This window comes from Psammomys obesus, unplaced genomic scaffold, assembly GCF_907164565.1.
Source record: "Psammomys obesus unplaced genomic scaffold, mPsaObe1.curated_primary_1811, whole genome shotgun sequence".
Lineage (NCBI taxonomy): Eukaryota > Metazoa > Chordata > Mammalia > Rodentia > Muridae > Psammomys > Psammomys obesus.
The window spans coordinates 159,895-173,541 of NW_026591872.1; the positions used below are offsets into that span (position 1 = coordinate 159,895).

The 13,647-nt window shown below is 38.7% G+C and overlaps 1 protein-coding gene across 2 annotated transcripts in view; it reads right to left on the minus strand.

Moving 5' to 3' along the window:
- The window catches only part of Tmem255a (transmembrane protein 255A), a 63,408-nt gene that overhangs the window by 3,102 nt on the left and 46,659 nt on the right, over positions 1–13,647 (minus strand). The gene's annotated exons all lie outside the window — the stretch shown is intronic.

Below are 13,647 nucleotides of genomic sequence, written 5' to 3' on the forward strand. Positions count from 1 at the left end.
TATATACATACATACATACAGTGGCTGTCTAAGATGTTCAAAGTGAATTTTCTCTTTTTTTTCCCACTGAGAATGTAACAGCAGGGTCAAGCTCATACTTGAATTGCTCTCTTCCTTGGAGTAAATTAGTTTTGTAAAGTTTAGAGAAATTTTTAGTTAAAAAAAAAAAGCCTCTTATCACCGTGTGCTATAGGATAACTGGTCAGATTTAACTCCACAAAGATGAATGCATGACTTCATTGTTCAAACTTTCAGATTAGCACTATGAGAAAGATTGAGTATCATTCAAGACAGAAGAATAAAAAAAGAAAGAAAGAAAACATCGCCCCATTTTTTGCGTGTGGCATTCAACCCATCAGAACCTCTCTCCTAAGCTATGGTTTAAACATTACAACTAGTCTTTCAACAAATCTGGGGTTTAAGAATATTTGATGAAGTTCAGTAATTGATCCTTAAGAAAAAAACTTTTCTGTAAGAATGTATCATTGGGAAGTCCAGGGGTCAGGGGCCCATGTCCTAGACTAAAATGCATTTTTGGCAAATCAATTGGTTTGTTTGGCTCCCAGTCTGCAAAGTCCTGTTCCATATGAACTACCATCCCTTTCACTACCTAAACTCACCATAGATCAGAAACAATGATTAGCAAAGACATGAGGGTGAGAAAACCAGTGATGAGAATGAGGAGCACTATGTTAGATTGCAGAGAGAGTGAGAAATCAGTTTTACTTTTTTGTTCTTTAACTTTGGGAAAGGAGCAGATACAGATTTTTCCAATCAACATATTGAGATATGAAAAGTATAATATTAATTAAGCAAGGTGTCCCAAACTCAAAAAGACAAAACCTCATATTCTCTCTCATAAGTGGATACTTATCTGTAAGTGGGGGGGGGGGGCAGTTAAAGTATGGGTAAAGCCTGAAAAATAGGAGACCAAGAGAAGATAAAAATAGGTGACCAAGAAAGATGGAAGTGAGGGCAGAAAGACACATAGAACATGAAAAAGGAATGAGATGGGCAAGATATAGGGAACACCAGAGATAGCAGAGGTTGGGGAGCTGAAGGGGGAGGAGAATCACAAAAACACTTTAGTATCTAATGCTTTGTGTGCTGATCTAATATTGCTTAAATTAAAAAGTCAGACTGTAAAGCAGATTAGGTAAAGATAGATGTCAATGTCTCTTCCTTTGTCTTTCAATGTAATTTGCTCTTGCGCGAACTGACTTCTGAAGAGGGGAAAGCATGACACCACTAGCTGTCAACAGCACAAACTCAAGAGCTCAATCTGAAGTCTGCCTGTCACTGGGCAAGAGATCTCAATGCAGTTAATAAATCTTTTCATGCCCATTGTTTTTTCCTTAATTGAGATTTGATTAAATGAGTGAGCATTGGCTAAGCAAGAAAATAGTCCTCATCATATAGCAAAAACTCAGTACTTAAAAAACACATTAAAAATAACCAATGAATTGCCATAATAAGAATAATTTGCCCCTCTCTTCCCTGGTCTATGCCCACCCATAGACTTAATAGTTTTCCTGCTCAGGAAGAGTAGGTCTTTTTCTCCTTTTCATTGTTTTATTCCCCAGAGTTCAGAACAGTGCTTAGGAAATAGTAAATGCTCAATAAATCTTGAATGAGTGGCTGTTACTTCAGAGAATATGTTAGGTAACCTCAGCATGGCTTTTAAAAGTAAAATCTATTTTCAGCATCTACAATCATACTAGAGCAAGTCTAAGATGAAGTCTGACACATGGAGGGACCAATAAGGACAGTAAGAGGAAACAATCCAGGGTCTCAGAAAGAACAAAGCTAGTCAGTACATAGAATAGGAGACTGCAGGTATTCTAGGATATCTGGGCTCCATGATATCTGGTTTTTGGTTTTGGAGAGTTTTGTTTTGTTTTTACACCCACTTGCACTACATTATCTCAAGAGTTCAGGTGTTATTTCAACATGGAGGTAAGGGGGAAAGGGTCCCACTTGTACTTGACCTAGCCAGAGGTTGAATAGATTACATCATTTTTCCATGCTTATAGCAATCTTGAGCCAACCCTGACATGAGGCTCCCAGGGTATGAGACTGGTTGTCAGGGTCTCATCCCCAGGCCTGCCATCTTTACTCCTGGGAAGACAATGTCTAGATTTCTAAGACCTGTATGAGATACTAAAATATCTGCATTGCATAATGTTAGGAGTGAGAAGAGAATACCAACCATCTTCTTCCTCCTTTTCCACCCTACCAATTTTCTAAATTTAAGAACTTAAAGAATTTTTAAAAGCAATACAACTTCAGAGAGTGAACCCAAGAAAAGAAAGATGTCTTCCTAAGCTTAAACTGCCCCCTCCCTTCAAGAAGATATCCTTTATTAACAGTCCAGTTTTGTGTTGTTTAATAACAGGGTTATGTTCAGAAAAAACAAACAAACAAACAGTTTCTTAGATCATTGAGCAAATTTGTTCAGTTAAAGTAATGTGCCTATGGTCTCACTATCCTGCCTTCACCACGATGATATCTACTCTCTAATGTGACTCAAAATAACCCCTTCTTGGGCTGGATGTGGTGATATAGGCCTTCAATCCCAGGAGGCAGAGGCAGGTGGATCTCTGTGAGATAAAAGTCAGCCTGGCCTGTATAGAGAGTCCCAGGCCAATCAAAACTATACAGTGGGGGAGTCCAAGATGGTGGCGACCAGCACACACCATATCTGAGGGGCACAGGATCCAAAATTGGTGAGTGGATGTGCATTTGAAGCCAGAACATCAACATTGAAGTTTCCTGGGCAAACCCTAAGCTGGGACAATTTGCCTACCTGCTTGGCAGAGGTGGCAAGTGGTTGCCTCAAGCACAAGCCTCTGTTCTCGGTGACTGAGACTGCAGAGGTGGCTGTCCCAAGTACCGGTTTCCATGCCCAGTAGCCAAACAGCAGACACCACTGAGCTTATGGATATCCTACACTTTCATTTGCCCTTGCAGATCCAGATCTGAGAGTAAAGAACAGGGGGAACCCCTGTGCTTTCCATGTAGTGAGTACCCCCTCAAGTGAGAGCTTGCAGAGGCCCAGATCCAGGGTCCTTCTATGCTAGCAACCAGATATCAGATCCCCCTTACCCACACCCTGACTGTGGGCAACATAGGGATCCTTGGGACAGCATTCTCAACAATGAAGCTCCTGTTCTGTGGGTCTACCAGTGGAGTCCAGACAAACAATTCCTGGAACCCAGACAGATCTGAATATGGGCAGCACAGTACAACAGGCCTGTAGGCCAGAGGCATTCGGGGCACCTGGACATGTGCATTGCTCCAAAGAAGAGTGCCAGCACCCCCACCTGTGTTTACACTCCACCCTTCCAGGCATCTACACTCTCTAGAACCCTGCCCTTCCAGGCACATTTCCATGCACATGCCTGCAGTTGCACACATGCACAATGTGCCTGCGACCTTCCTCCCTTACCTACAGCTGAAACACCAACATCTTCTCTCAAACCGGTGGACCTCTCTAATATTCCTGAAGAATACCCCAGACACCAGAGAAAGATGGACCCAGTCTGAAGTACAGACTCCAGGAACAAACAGCGAAGGTAACAGATAAGCAAATTGGTAGAGGTCAGCATAAGAACACATCCAACAAAAATCAGGATATCATAGTTTCACCGGCAACCACAAAAATCAATGGACGTTCTAATTCATCAGAAACACAGGAAAATTATTTCAAATCTATATTTAATCCAGTTAGTAAAGGCACATAAAAAGGAAATGAACAAAGCTCTCAAAGAAATACAGGCAAATACAGCCAAACAAATAGAGGCAAAAGTAGAGGAATACTAAGAGGAAATGAATAACAACAACAACAAAATAGCGGCCATCATGGAAAGAAAGGAATCCACATTCAAAAAGATGAAAGAAATACTGCAAAATATGAGAACAGAATTAGAATCAATAACGAAAACACAGAGAAAACCCTGGAGCTGGAGAACTTGGAGATAATATCAGGAACCACAAAGGTAAGCATCACCAACAGACTACAAGAGATGGAAGAGAGATTCTTAGGCGCTGAATATACACTTGCAGAAATTGATACATCTCTCAAAGAAAAAGTAAAATCTGACAAGTCCCAAACGTAAAACATCCAAGAAATCAAAGACGCCATGAAAAGATGAAATCTAAGAATAATAAGAATAGGTGAAAAAGAAAATTCCAAGATCCAAAGTACAGAAAATATTTTCAAGAATATCACAGGAGAAAATTTTCCCAACTTAAAGAAAGAGATGTTCGTAAACATAAATGAGGCCTACAGAACACCAAATAGACTAGACCAAAAAAGAAACTCCTCATGTCACGTAACAGTCAAAACACTAAAACTACAGAATGAAGAAAAAATATTAAAAGCAGCAAGGGAAATATGACAAATAATATATAAAGGTAGACCTATCAGAATCACTCCAGACTTCTCAACAGAAACTATGAAAACCGGAAGGGCTTGGACAGATGTCATGCAGACTCTAAGAAAACTCAGATGCCAACTGTGACTACTATACCCAGAAAAGCTTTCCATCAACCTAGATGGAGAAAACAAAATATTCCATGACAAAACTAAACTTAATATCTACACAGCAACCCAGCTGTACAGAAGATACTAGAAGGAAAACTCCAATCTATCAAAATCAGCTACACCCAAGAAAAAAACAGGATATAGATAACTTCACAACAAAAATTAAAAGAAAACAAGAATAGAAACACAGCAACACCACCAACTCCACAATAAAAGGAACTAACATCCATTGGTCGCTATTATCTATAAACATCAACGGATTCAACTCTCCAATAAAAAGACACAGACTAACAGAATGGTTACAAAAACAGAATCCAACATTCTGCTGCATCCAAGAAACACACTTATGCAACAAAGATAAAACTTCCTCAGAGTAAAGGGCAGGAAAAAGGTTTTTCAAGCAAACAGATCCAGAAGACAAGCTGGAGTAGTTATCCTAATATCTAATAAAATAGACTTTCAACCAAAATTAATCAAAAAAGATGAGGAGGGGCACTTCATTCTCATCAAAGGAAAAATCCACCAGGAGGATATCACAATCCTGAATATTTATGCCCCAAATAAAAGAGCACCTGCATTTGTAAATGAAATATTATTAAAACTTAAATCACACATTGACCCCAATACCTTAACAGTGGAAGACTTCAACACTCCACTCTCACCAAGGGACAGATCATCTAGACAAAAGCTATTTTAAATAGGGAAATAATGACACTAACAGAGGTCCTAAATCAAATGGACCAAATAGATGTCTACAGAAATTTTCACCCAAACTCAAAAGAGTATAGATTCTTTTCAGCACCTCACAGAACTTTCTCAAAAATTGACCACATAGTGGGGCACAAAGCAAGCCTCAACAGATACAAGAAGACAAAATAATTCCTTGTTTTCTATCAGACCACCATGTCCTAAAACTAGACCTCAGCAACAACAGAAATAACAAAAAGCCCACACACAAATGTAAACTAAACAGCTCTCTACTCAATGACAACTTGGTCAGGGAAGAAATAAAAAAAGAAATTAGAGACTTCCTAAAATTAAATGAAAATGAAGGCACAACTTACACAAAATTATGGGACACAATGAAAGCAATGCTAAGAGGAAAGTTCATAGCACTAAGTGCCTCCAGAAAAAAGTTTGAGACATCTCATACAAGCAACTTAATGGCACACCTAAAATCCCGGGGCGGGGGGGGGGGGGGAAGCAGACACATCCAAGAGGAGTAGATTATTTAAATAATCAAACTCAGAGCTCAAAAATCAATAAATTAGGAACAAAGAAAACAATTCAAAGAATCAATGACACCAAGAGCTGGTTCTCTGAGAAAATCAACAAAATAGACAAACCCTTAGCCAAACTAACTAAAAGGCACAGAGACACTATCCAAATCAACAAAATCAGAAATGAAAAGGGGAACATAACAACACACAGTGAGAAATTCCAAACAACCATTAGGTCTTACTACAAAAGCCTATATGCCACAAAATTTGAAAATCTAAATGAAATGGATAATTTTCTTAATATATTCCATTTGTCAAAATTAAATCAAGATCGGGTAAATAGATTAAATAGTCCATATCCCCAAGGAAAATAGAAGTAGTCATCAAAAGTCTCCTTTCCAAAAAAATCCCAGAGCCAGACGGTTTCAGTACAGAATTCTACCAGACCTTCAAAGAAGAGCCAACTCCAATTCTCTTCAAAATATTCCACAAAATAGAAAAAGAAAGATTACCAAACTTGTTCTATGACACCAGAGTCACCTTGGTACCTTAACCACATAAATACCTAACAATAAAAAAAAAGAACCTCAGACCTATCTCTTTTATGAACATTTTTGTAAAAATACTCAATAAAATACTCGCAAACAGTATCCAAGAACACATAAAAGATAACATCCAACATGACCAAGTGGGCTTCATCCCAAGCATGCAGGGGTGGTTCAATATATGCAATTCCATCAATGTCATCCACCATATAAGCAAACTGAAGGAGAAAACCCACATGATCATCTCCTTAGATGCCGAAAAAGAATTTGACATAATCCAACACCCAATCATTTTCAAAGTCTTGGAGAGATTAGGGATAAAAGGCACATACCTAAGCATAGTAAAGGCAATATACAGCAAACCTATAGCCAACATCACACTAAATGGAGAGAAACTTGAATCAATCCCACTGAAATCAGGGACAAGGCAAGGCTGCCCACTCTCTTCATACCTCTTCAACATAGTACTTGAAGCCCTAGCCAGAGCAATAAGACAACTAAAGGAGATCAAGGGGATACAAATCAGAAAGGAAGAGGTCAAAAAGTATCTCTATTTGCAGATGATATGATAGTCTACATAAGTGACCCTAAAAATTCAACCAGAGAATTCTTTTAGCTGATAAACAACATTCAGCAAAGTGGCTGGATACAAAATTAACTCAAAAAAAAAAATCAGTAGCCCTCCTCTATACCAAATACAAAAGGGCTGAGAAAGGAATTAATGAAAATACACCCTTCACAATAGCCACTAACAACATAAAGTACGTTGGTGTGACTTTAACCAAACAAGTGAATAACCTATTTGGAAAAAAAAAAAAAAAAACTTCAAGTCTCTGAAGAAAGAAACAGAAGAAGATATCAGAAGATGGAAAGCTCTCCCATGCTCATGACTTGGCAGGATTAACATAGTGAAAATGGCCATCCTGCCAAAAGCAATCTAAAGATTCAATGCAATTCCCATGAAAATACCAACACAATTCTTTATAGAACTTGAAAGAGCAATTCTCAATTTAATAAGGAAAAACAAAAAAACCCAGAATTGCTAAAACAGTCCTGTACAACAACAGATCATCGGGAGGTATCTTCATCCCTAATCTCAAATTGTACTACACAGCAATAGTAATAAGAACTGCAATGGTACTGGCATGGAAACAGAATGGTGGATCAAATGAATCGACTAGAAGACCCAGAAATAAACCCACACACCTATGGATACTTGATTTTTGACAAAGAAGCCAAAATCATACAATGGAAAAAAGACAGCATCTTCAACAAATGGTGCTGATCTAACTGGATGTCTACATGCAGAAAAATGGAAAGAGATTCGTACTTGTCACCATGCACAAAACTGAAGTCCAAGTGGATCAAAGACCTCAACATAAAACCAGACACACTAAACCGTTTAGAAGAAAAAGTGGGGAAGAACCTTGATCTCATTGCCACATGCAACAACTTTCTGAATAGAACATCAACAGCACAGGCTCTAAGATCAACAATCAATAAATGGGACCTCATGAAACTGAAAAGCTTCTGTAAAGCAAAGGACACTATCACCAGAACAAAACAACAGCCTACAGACTGGGAAAGGATCTTCACCAACCCTATATTTGACAGAGGGCTAATATCCAAAATATATAATGAACCCAAGAAGTTAAAAAGCAACAAATCTAGCAATCTAATTTAAAAATGAGGTACAGAGCTAAACAGAAAATTCTCAATAGAGGAGTATCAAATGGCAGAAAAATATTTAAAGAAATGTTCAACACCCTTAGTCATCAGGGAAATACAAATCAAAATGACCCTGAGATTTCACCTCATACCCGTCAGAATGTCTAAGATCAAAAACTCAAGTGATAATACATGCTGGAGAGACTGTGGAGAAAGGGGAACCCTCCTCCATTGCTGGTGGGAATGTCAACTTGTACAACCACTTTGGAAATCAATCTGGCACCTTTTCAGAAAATAGGTATAGTGCTACCTCAAGATCCAACTATACCACTTCTAGGAATATATCCAAAATATGATCAAGTATACAACAAGGGCATTTGTTCAACCATGTTTGTAGCAGCTTTATTTGTAATAGCCAGAATCTGGAAACAACGCAGATGCCCCTCAATTGAGGAATGGATACAGAAATTGTGGTAAATTTACACAATGGAATACTACTCAGCAATTAAAAACAAGGAAATCATGAAATTTGCAGGCAAATGGTGAGAACTAGAAAAGATCATCCTGAGTGAGGTATCCCAGAAGTAGAAAGACACACATGGTATATACTCACTTACAAGTTGATAATAGATATATAATATAGGATAATCATAATAAAATCTGTACACCTAAATAAGCTAAGCAAGAAGGAGGACCCTGGGTAAGATGATCAATCATCATTCAGAAAGACAAACAAGATAGACATCGGAAGAAGGAGAAAACAGGGAAGAGGATGGAAGCCTACCACAGAGGGCCTCTGAAAGACTCTACCCAGCAAGGTATTGAAGCAGATGTTGAGACTCATAGCCAAACTTTGGGCAGAGGGCAGGGAATCTTATGAAAGAAGGGCGGAATGAAAGACCTGGAGGGAATAGTAGCTCTACAAGGAAAGCAACAGATCCAAAATTTCTGGTCCCAAGGGTCTTTTCTGAGACTGATACTCCCACCAAGGACCATGCATGGAGATAACTTAGAACCCCTGCATAGATGTAACCCATGGTAGCTCAGTCCACAAGTGGGTTCCCTAGTAATGGGAACAGGAACTGTCTCTGACATGATCTCAGTGTCAGGCTCTTTAATCACCTTTCCCTGAGGGAGGAACAACCTTGATAGGGAATAGAGGAAGACAGTGCAGCCAGTCTTGATGAGACCTGATAGGCTAGGGTCAGAGGGAAGGAGAGGAGGATTTGGAGAGGGGCATGGAAGGAGATGAGGGAGGGTTGAATTGGGATGGAATGAAGAAGGGGGTTACAGCTGGGATGCAACATGAATAAACTGCAATTAATATAAATATTTTTATTTTAAAAAAGAATAAATAAATACATACATACATATATAGTGAGACCAGGTCTCAAAAACCTACATAGACAGACAGATAGGTAGATATACAAATAAATAAATTAATAAATAAATAAATAGATAGATAGAGAGAGAGATAGATAGGTGAATAAATAAATAAATAATAGGCATAGATAGACAAATAAATAAAAATAAATAATTTATCACACCGATAAGAAAAGTAACTAATACATCCTTTTTTTCTTCTCTCTTGTTGCTCTCTTCTATTAAGAATATTTCTCAGAAAAATAAATAAATAAAAGATACTGGCTAAAAATTTAGCTAAAAATTAAACTATAGGAGTTTGGAAGAGGTCATTACTTCCCATTAATATTGCAAACCACAGAGGTATTAAAATGATAAACCTTGGGAATGAACACAAAAACAAAACAAAAGAATGTTCTCTTAATCTGAGAGAAAAGTAAAACCCACAGGACCAATAATCTCTGTGGAGATTATTGGATATGGATGTGGCATTCTATCCTAAATCCTACTATAGGGGTGACAAGAGGCAGCAGGCCAGTTTTAAGTGTTCACAGCCACAGAAGGAAAGGCCAAGTCTCTGCAGTATAGCTGAAGTCAGTTGTATCCAGAGAGACATTCAAAGGTTCCCATGGGTAGCTGCTGCTGTGGGTGGCAGTTGTACACTTTGATAATAAAGGAGCTAGTACAATGACCTCTGTTTTCTGTTTTGTAAATATTAGAGGGGTGGATAGCAGAGAAGAGTTGATTCTTGTTTCCTTCTGAGGTCAAAATTGGAAATCTGAAGGATACATTTGAAGGTTCCTGGCAGAGCCAGGGAGCTAACTGGCTTCAGTACACATACCCTTGGGGGTTGGAGAGAAAAAAAAAAAGAAACTATCAGTGCATAGTTTCCTAGCAACAGGCAAGCACCTTGGGAAATACTTGGCTTTGTTGTAGGTAGAGATCTGCCTTGTTGCATTTTGGTTCCTGTGTGAGAGTTGAACTTTACTAATGCTTTGAATCTGTGCACACCACAAAGCACAAGAAACATCTAAGTAGTCAGCCCACTGCTGGCCTAGACAGCTCTGGCTTTCTAAGCTGCCTCTAAGAACTAATATACCCAAGACGGTACATAATGTACTTTCATGGTGCTAAGGGGGGAATCCACCCTTCATGAACACAGATGTCTTTCTACTCCCCACCACCTCAACTGCCCCACTATGTGAAGGCATGTATACCTCTCTTTAGGAGGTCCATGAAACGTGTACTCCAAAAGGTGCCCTGGCTCTGCCTAGTGACAATGACTAGTTAGGTAAGTTCTGTCCCAAAGGGATGAGGGGGGACATCAGGATTTGTTGGTTGTTTTTTTTTTTTTTTAAACACTCCCATGCATTCTGTTCTTGAAATAAAATATTAGGAAATGGAAAGAAGAGCAGATAAAATGAAGTAAAATGAGGAATAGAAAAAGGGATAATAAAGGGAAAAGTTGAAATGGGAAGGGGGAAAAAAAGAAAAAGCAGAAATGGTTTTGTAATTTCAAGGCATCAACTCCTTTCACCCCCACAGGGTTGAAGCAATCCTTTTACTAAATGGGCTCAGTTGATAACGAGTCATTATTAATGGTTTCAGTGAAACATCATGTACTTTCAGATGCCAAATAATGAATATAAGCAGTGTTGTTTGCATTTTTATAGGCTGAGACTTTTGAGCTTAAACTTGGCAATTCACCAAATGGACATAAAGTAACAAGTTTATGAGTAAAGTAGAGGGACTAACCTAGCATTCCAGCCTAGGAAATATGACTGGGAGCCTTTAAGGTTTTAGATAAAACTACACTGAGTTCATTTGTGAGCAGACGTAGGAACTGATAATGCCTTATAGAATCTGGGCTTAGCTGAAACTGAAGGGGTCCTGAGGAAATGATTTCAAAGGGCAAGAGAAGTAGTGCTGGGGAGATGAGAAAGGAAGTGAACATCATCTCAGTGATTAGCCTTCTTGTTTTGAAGCTCACTAAAAGTGAGGACAGATTGGAATACAAAACTGAAATAGTCTGTCATCTCACACTCAGGTCTCACAAGTTCCTCAGGACCAACTGCCCTAAAACAAACCTTTGCCTATTACTGACCACAAGAAATTTTTCCCAGATCTAGAAAAGATCATTGTGAGTGAGGTATCCCAGAAGGAGAAAGACACACATGGCATATACTCACTTATTTAGACCTATAAGATATGATAAACATAATGAAATCTATACACCTAAAGAAGATAAACAAGAAAGAAGACCTGAGGTAAGATGATTAATCCTCACTTAGAAAGACAAATGGGATGGACATTGGATGTAAGAGAAAACAAGTAACAGGACAGGAGCCTACCACAGAGGGCCTCTAAAAGACTCTGCTTAGCAGTGTATCAAAGCAAATACTAAGACTCATAACCAAACCATCAGCAGAGTGCAGGGAACCATATGAAAGAAGGGGGAGTTAGTATGACGTGGAGAGGATAGAAGCTCCGCAAGGACCAAATATATCTGGGCACAGGGGTCTTTTCTGAGACTGATACTCCACCAAGGACCATGTATGGATATAACCTAGAACCTCTGCTCAGATGTAGCTTGTGGTAGCTCAGTAACCAAGTGGGTTTCCCTAGTAAGGGAAACAGGGACTATTTCTGACATGAACTAAATGGCAGGCTCTTTGACCTCCCCACCCTCCAAGAAAGGAGCAGCTGTGCTAGGCCACAGAGGAGGACTTTGCAGCCAGTCCTGAAGATACCTGATAAAACAGGGTCAGATGAAAGGGGAAGAGGTCCTCCCCTATCAGTGAACTTGGAAAGGGGCAGGAAGGAGATGAGGGAGGGAGGGTGGGATTGGGAAGGAATGAGGGAGTGGAATACATCTGGGATACAGAGTTAATAAAATGTAACTAATAATAAAAATTTTAAAAAATGTTTCCCAGACTTCCTAACTGGATAATTACCCAATGAAGGCATGATTTTGAGGTATTAAAACAAAACCCTTCTCTATCCTAGTTTGTTGTTTGTTTGAGTTTTTTATAGGCCCCAAGAGAATGATGTCATCCCTGTGTAAACTTCAACATACCAGATTTCTCTTAAAAGATAATGCGTTGCTCGGTCACTACAGAAATTGTCCTCTTCTTGAACACAGTTGTGTTTTGAGCACATACCACCTAATTGAGTAAAAAGTATTAGAGCTATCTTCCTGTGGCTACAAGGCAAAGTGTAACATAATTTTTCTAAGCCTTATTGCTCTCTCCTGGTAGTGATACTGGATTTGATAGGAATGAATAAATCCATGTTTATTATTAGAAAGCTGTAGACTTCTCCAAACCAAATGCAACTAATAGTCTTAAGGTTTCAATTATTTTGTTAAACTAAAGTAAAAATTAGGTTCCCCAAAGATTTCCACTTACCAAACATTAGCTACAAATATCCCCAGAAAGTCATACTTTATGTCTCCTTGTTCCATTTATGGGCTCTAATTAATTGAAACAAAAATCATTTTGAGTTTCATTCCTTTAAAAGATTTTTTCCTATGGTCTCTAAGTTTTTGGTTGACCATATTCTAGTGTAACTCTAGTCTTTCTGCCAATGGTTTACACTGACTTATATGTTTTAGAAGTATCCCCTAAGAGTCCAGGTGTTGAACATTTAGTCACCAGCACTCTGAGGAATTGATGCAACATCTACAAGCCTACACAATGTGGCCAGTTGATCACATACTGAAGCCTCCAAACCTGTGAGCAAGAATGACCCTCTCCTATTTAAAAGTTGTTTATGCTCTCGTGGGTTTTGTCACGGTGAAGGAAAGCTATTAACACAATCACTGTTCCTATGTAAAGACCCATTTGATGTGTTTTTTCAAGGTGCCTCGTCAGTCAGTTCTCTGCACACAGTGCAGAGATTCCCTTTAATCCTTTTTATGCTTTCATTTCTCTGCAGTTAATCACAGCTCAAGAAAAATGGTTGAAGGCCAAATTTGGTAACACTGTTTCTGACCTATGTGATAACAAGGCAAAACAACAACAACAACAAAACAAACAGACAAACAAAAAACTGAGAGTGTTGTAAAAATATTTTCTCTGTGTAATTCTAGTTAAGATGCTTGAAAAAACAAAGGGACTTAATCTTTGGAGGTTTGATTCATACCTCCTCTGTGTGAGTTCCTTGTGTCAAACCTCAGAGCTATGTAGTCTTTCCCTATAGCAAAAGCCACTGTTGAACAGGGGTCCATGGTAACCTAGTCAAGCTGCCATCTTCCAGCTAAATTATCTATCCTTAGTGTATTTAAATAAAATTTTAGATGCCTTAG